Genomic DNA, 6907 nt, shown 5'->3' on the forward strand with positions numbered 1-6907 from the left:
TAAGAAAAAAATCTGGGAAATTCTGCAGTTAATTGCTTGATGAACAAAAATACAGCCTGTCAAAAAGGAAGTCTTTAGCACTCGTCCTCAGCAAGTCCTGTGACAGTGAGTCTTCTCCACCAGCAGACTCAGGCCTGCCCAGTTTCTGAGCCAACATCTATGAGTGCAGGAGTACATCAGTCTATCTTTCCTCACTTCCAACACCATCACTACCAGGCCAGGTCAAGACTCTGGTGCACTGTTAAAGGCCTGGTATTTCCTGTGTGGAGTAGGGGCCCTGTTATAGGCTAAATTGTGTCCCCTTCAAAATTCATGTGTTGCAGGTCTAAATTCCAGTAGCTCAGAATATGACTGGTTTTAGAGATAGGGCTTTTAAAAAGGTAATTAATATTAAATAAGGTCGGGGAAGGCAGGGAGGGATAAATTAGGAGTTTGGGATTAACATATACACACTACTATATGTAAAATAGATAACCAACAAGGACCTACTGTATAGCACAAAGAACTGTACTCAATATTTTGTGATAGCCTATAAAGGAAAAGGAAAAGAATCTGAAAAAGAATATATATATATACACACATATATATATGAATCCCTTTTCTGTATACCTGAAACTAACGCAACATTGTAAATCAACTATACCTCAATTAAAAATTAAGATTAGGATTTCCCTGGTGGTGCAGTGGTTAAGAATCCGCCTGCCAGTGCAGGGGACATGGGTTTGATCCCTGGTCCGGGAAGATCCCACATGCCGCGGAGCACCTAAGCCAGTGAGACACAACTACTGAAGCCTACGCACTGCAACAAGAGAAGCCACCGCAATGAGAAGCCTGCGCACTGCGACGAAGAGTAGTCCCCGCTTACCACAACCAGAGAAAGCCTGCGTGCAGCAACGAAGACCCAACGCAGCAATAAATAAATAACTAAAGATTAAACAAGGTCATTAAGGTGGGCCCTGATCCTAATAAGATTAGTGTCCTTATACGAAGAGGCGGCTAGGACACAGACATACACAGGAAAAAGACAACGTGAAGACACAGGGAGAAGGCAGTCATCTACAAGCCAGGAGAGAGGTCAGAAGGAACCAGCCCTGCTGACACCTGGCCCTCAGATTGCAGTCTCCAGAACTCTGAGGACACAAGTTTCTGCTGTGTTATGCTACCCCGTCTGTGGCACTTTGTTATAGCAGTCCGAACAAAGTAACACAAGCCCCAAACATTCGTTCCACCAAGTAACATCTGTTTTCTTGTCCTCATTCAACAAGCCAACATCGGTGGGCTTCTGCGAGGATCCCTCTCTGTCCTGAACCCACCACTGAAACTAGGAGTTGGCAGACTTTTTCTGTAGAGGGTCAGATAATAAAAAGTTTAGGCTTTGAATGTGAAGAAGCAAAAGAGAGAATATTATGTAGCTGCTTATATAACCATTTAAAATGTAACCACTTATACCTGTACACCTAAGTTCATAGCAGCATTATTCGCCAAAGGGTGAAAACAACCCAAACGGCCATGGATGGATGAACAGATAAGCAAAATGTGGTCTATACACACAATGGAATAGCCTTCAGCTTTACAAAGGAAGGAAATTCTGACACATGCTACAATATACTTGAACCTGGAGGACGTTATGCTGAGTGAAATAAGCCAGACACAAAGGGATGAATATTGTGTGATTCTACTTATATGAGGTAATTAGATTAGGCAAACTCGTAGAGACAGGAAGTAGAACAGTGGTTGCCAGGGGCTGGCGCGGGGAGCGGGGATGGGGAGTGATTGTTTAATGGGCACAGAGTTTCTACTGGGGATGATGAAAAAGTTCTAGAAATGCTTAGTGGTTCGTTGCCCAACACTGAGAATGTACTTAATGCCACTGAACACTTAAAATAGCTTAAATGGCAAATTTTATGCTATGTATATAGTTTATCACCAAAACAAAACGGCTATCGCACCCCTCAAAATGTAACCGTGGGGAGTGGGGGTGGAGGCAGGTGGGTAGGAGGGGAAGCAGATTGGCCCATAGACTGTAACGCGCCTCCTCCTACCCTACACTGTTTGGTTAGGGCTCCGCCTCTGTCTCTGTTCCCTGAGCAACAAGCATGCGACCTGCTCTAAAGAGACAGATCACCTGGAACCCTCAACATCTGTCATTAAGTATTATGACCACTGTCTGGAATTACCTCTTACTTTGCCCCTTCTAGATTCTGCCCTTTGGATAAGAAATCAAGCCCAAATTTATCATGTTCCTTCAGACATTCCTGACTGCTCACTTCTGGGGGTAACCCTGCACCTGGAGGGCCCCCCGACACCAGGAGCTCGGGGTCCTCTTTCTCCATCAGCCTGTGCTGCTGACACCTCTGCGTGCCTTGGCGCCTAATCCACCGAGGCTATGGATGGAGATGGTTGAAGGATACAAACAAGTTAAAGAACACGATTCTGCTTAATCATGACAGGACCTGAAATAATAGCTGAGCTTGCTGCCTACTGTAGTACAGGAGAGCTATGCTAGTTAGGCTCGGTATCTCTGAGCAGAGTACAGGGTTGGCTCATGTAGGGTTTGGGGAGCATGGAGCGCGGGGGTTGGGAGACTTTCAGAGGCGTAAGCGGGTTGACATCATCTGTAGGAGCGTGACTGCTCGTGAGCTGTTGTTGATGGGTTGGCACCGGGAGGTGTATTTATTCAAGTGAGTTGATCTGTGATTGGCTGATTTTCATAAGCTAGGGGTTGACCTGATTAGCTTGGACAAGTGTGTCACTGAGGCAAGTTGTCATTAATCGATTAAAAGGATGTAAAACTAGTTCGTTGGCTACTTGTTACCATGGTTGCAATCCGTTTTTTCCTAAGTTGGTGGGAAATGTTTAATTTTCATGTATTATCTGTGTAGCTGTCTCTCCAGCCATTAAAAATTTGCCTTAAAAAAAAAAAAAAAATTTGCCTTATCGTCCATGGCAAAGAATGTTAATTGCCAGAATTCCCTGGTAGTCCAGTGGTTAGGTAGGACTCGGCACTTGCCGTGGCCTGGGTTCAATCTCTGGTTGGGGAACTAAGATCTCGCAAGCCGCGTGGTGCGGCTGAAATAAAAAAGAATGCTAATTGCCTAGGTAATATCCATTCTCCCCTTCTTCCTTACTAACAGAACCCTGTTTTTGTCAAGTGTAACAATGTTCCCACCAAGTACCTTCCCCAGACAACCTTGCCGATTGGACTGAGCACGTGACACAACCCTAACCAATGAGCTGTAAGCAGAAGCACTGGGTGCCCTTCGGGAAAAGCTCCTTCAAAGCCGAGCAGAGTCAGTGCGCATGTCCCTTCTCCCCGTCCTGACTGAAAGGGGGTCATGCTGCCTGGGGGGCAGGTGCCACCTTGGATCCATGGAACTACAGCCATCATGATGGCAGACAGGAAGAGAAACGGAAAGAGACCCTGAATATGGTGGAGCTATCATATCAGCTCTGGACCGCCTGCCTCCCTCCCGTCTTGCAGGTGTGTGAGAAAAATCAAACCTCTATCTGGTTCAGCTACTGTTAGTTTTCTATTAAGTGTAGCTAAACCTATTCTTATTTGATAAACCTGCCCTTCTGGTTTCCTTGTTGCGTCCCCTCACAATCATTGTCAATGGCTCCCACGTGTCTTCGCTGGATAGCAGAGCGCTCAGCACGTCACGCGATACACTCTCAGTATATATTTGTCGAATGTGCAATTCCCAGATGAGGTTTTTGTGCCTCCAGATACGAGGCAAAAAGAAGCACAAAGCATCTACAAAGCAATCTTGCCAAATATATTTAACGTGAATCCAATCATGAACAAACTATTAGACAAACTCTGCATGGGAGACAATCTAAAACAACTCACCTGGACCTTCCAAAAAGTTCCACATCATAAAAACAACAACCAAGAAGGCGGGAGAGGGTATTATTCTAGATTAAAAGAGACTAAACAAACATAACAACCCAGTGCAATGCATGAGCATCATTAAATCCCGGATCAAACAACAAAAGATACCTGCATCACCCAGTATACCTGGACTTACCTGCCAGAAATCCCGGAGGCAGCCACGGTGGCCTATGTGGTATGGAAAGGGCACTTTTCAAGGGATAGATGCCCCACTCAGAACCCCCAGCAGATGACTCAGGTCAAGAGAGAAACTTGGAGAGTTATTTAGTTGAGATAGAAATCCAGGAGTTTCTTTACCATTCCAAGCATCAGTATAACCAGAGAGGCTGAGGAAAACTCTGAAATCTATCAGGGATGCTCCCGGAGGGATCGAAAGGCCATTGTAACCAACATATGATAATCTTGCCACAAGCCTTCAAAGCCACCAGGGCTCCTCTGGGGATGCTCATTAGGGGTGTAGCAAAACTCAGCCACTTGCAGTGGTTAAGAATCCGCCTGCCAATCCAAGGGACACAGGTTCAAGCCCTGGTCCAAGAAGATCCCACATGCCACGGAGCAACTAAGCCCGTGCGCCACAGCTACTGACGCCCGTGCGCCTAGAGCCTGCGCTCCGCAACAAGACCACCGCAATGAGAAGCCCGCGCACGGCAACTAGAGAAAGCCCACACTCAGAAATGAAGACCCAACGCAGCCAAAAATAAATTTAAAAAATTTTAAAAAGAAAATGTTTAAAATAAAAAACCTCAGCCACTGCTGCCAGTCGTGTAGCAAACCTGGTGCCAGGGCTGAAAGAAGGGGTGTTCTACATAAAACAACAGAAGCATTATTAATGCATAAAGTAACGACTGTGAAATGCCTTCTTACCGAGAGGGAGAAAAGCTGCGTCTCCTACCTGAGGACCAGGTATCAGTGAGACAACGCAAGACCAGGGGATCCACTAGGGGGCGGTAGAGTCCACTGGTTAAAGGCACAGTCTGGAATCGGAACCCCATCTGTCCTGGCTTCACTTCACAGGTAGGTGACCTAAGGCTGGTCACAACCCCTCTGAGCTTTAGTTTCCTCATCTGTGAAATGGAGATGAGAACAGTGTCTACAACAGAGGTTTGCTGTTGATAATAAATGTGCCTGGCATACTGTAAATACCCAATTCATATTAATTATTATTTACAATAGCCAAGATATGGAAGCAACCTAAGTGTCCATCAATCCATCAACAGATGAATGGATAAAGAAGATATTAGATACACACACACACACACACACACAAAATGGAATACAAGTTAGCCATAAAAAAGAATGAAATTAGGTATAAAATAAGCTACAAGGATATATTGTACAACATGGGGAATACAGCCAATATTTTATAATAACTCTAAATGGAGTATAACCTTTAAAAATTGTGACTTGCTATATAGTACACCTATAACATATAATATTGTACAGCAACTATATTATACTTCCATAAAAATAATAAAAATAGCCAGTGGTTTAAAATAAATAAAATTTAAGTGTTGTAAAAATAAAGTATTAATCCAAACTTTAACTGCAAAAAATGTATATATTAGCCATTATTATCGTTCACTGAAATAGCACATCGTTCACAGGAAAACTAGAAGGGAAGGCTGCACCTGCACATACGCATCTGGGTAGGAGGTGGGTGTGCAGCACAGCAAACGAGGACAAAACCCGTTGGAACTTACGACGTAAAGTCTGGAAAATGCTGCTCATGAAGGTGAGTTGAAGAACGAATCACTGTGGGAAGATGCAGACTTGTGACACATCAGGTGAGGAGTGCCCACCCAGAGCCCCCAGCTGAAACCTTTCAGTTCCTTTTTAAACATATATAATTGTGGTAAAATACACATAACAAAATTCACCATCTTAACCATTTTTAAGTTGCATTTAGTGCATTCACATTGTTGTACAACCATCACCACCATCCATCTCCGGAATACTTTTCATCTTGCAAAACTGAAACTCTGTACCCATTAAACATCAACTCCCCATTCCTCCTGCCCCTGGCAATCACTGTTCTACTTCCTGTCTCTATGAATTTGACTACTCTCTACTCCAGGTACCTCATATAAGTGGAATCACAATATTTGTTTGTAACTGGCTTATCTAATGGCCTCAAGGTTCGTCAGTGTTGTGGTATGTCAGAATTGTTTTCCCTTTTGAGGCTGAATTCCATTGTATGTATATATGACATTTGGTGTCTCCATTCATCCGTGGATGGATACTTGTAACCCTTTTTTAGTTCTTTTTGAACTAGATAGTCCATCAGGAATTTTCTGGGAGGGGGCAAACAACCAGGGGAAGCAGCGGCTGAGCCCTGGAATGAGAAGAAAGCTCCAGTTCAGCAAGAGGCCGTAGAAATGATTCTCAGACAAGGGAGGAAAGAAATTCAGCCAGTATACATGTGTGTATAGTGTATAGTTTCTAAATGTCACCATATAGTTGAGGAGTGGCTTCCCCATGACGGTCATTGCCTCTCAGCTCCAAACTCATGCTTCTCTACTTGGCTTCACGATGCTGGGCTGAGATTCTGCAAACCACACTTCGGGCTCTGACAATCAGGGATGCAACAGGAAGGCAGCAAGCCTGGAGGAAGAAGGAGGGACTTGCAACGTCCTTTCTGCTTGTGGTTCTTCGGAGCAACACCCCGGCAATGCCTCTTCACCCGGCAGGGGCTGTGCTTTCCTGTAGCAACAACTGAATCCAGTTTCCACTTGTTCCAACACCTGCAGGGACAGTGTCATTGCTCCCCGACCATCACCAGCCAGCCAGCCCCCCCTTCTCAGAGGGCTGGGTCCCTGTCCCGTGGGACCACTCCTGTACGGTTTAAGGTTTTAGTAATTCCACCCAGCTGCCTTTGTTTGCCCAGCCCGAAAGGTGGTAGACACCTCCTCTGTGATACCCTGGCACAAAGTTATAAAAGTTCTCTTTTAACTTTAATGTAGTTAACAGTTCTTCACATTTAGTTCTCTCTTTTCCCATTGCTGTGGGTTTTGTCTC

Source organism: Kogia breviceps, chromosome 16 (genome assembly GCF_026419965.1).
Source record: "Kogia breviceps isolate mKogBre1 chromosome 16, mKogBre1 haplotype 1, whole genome shotgun sequence".
In the NCBI taxonomy this organism is placed as follows: Eukaryota; Metazoa; Chordata; class Mammalia; order Artiodactyla; family Physeteridae; genus Kogia; species Kogia breviceps.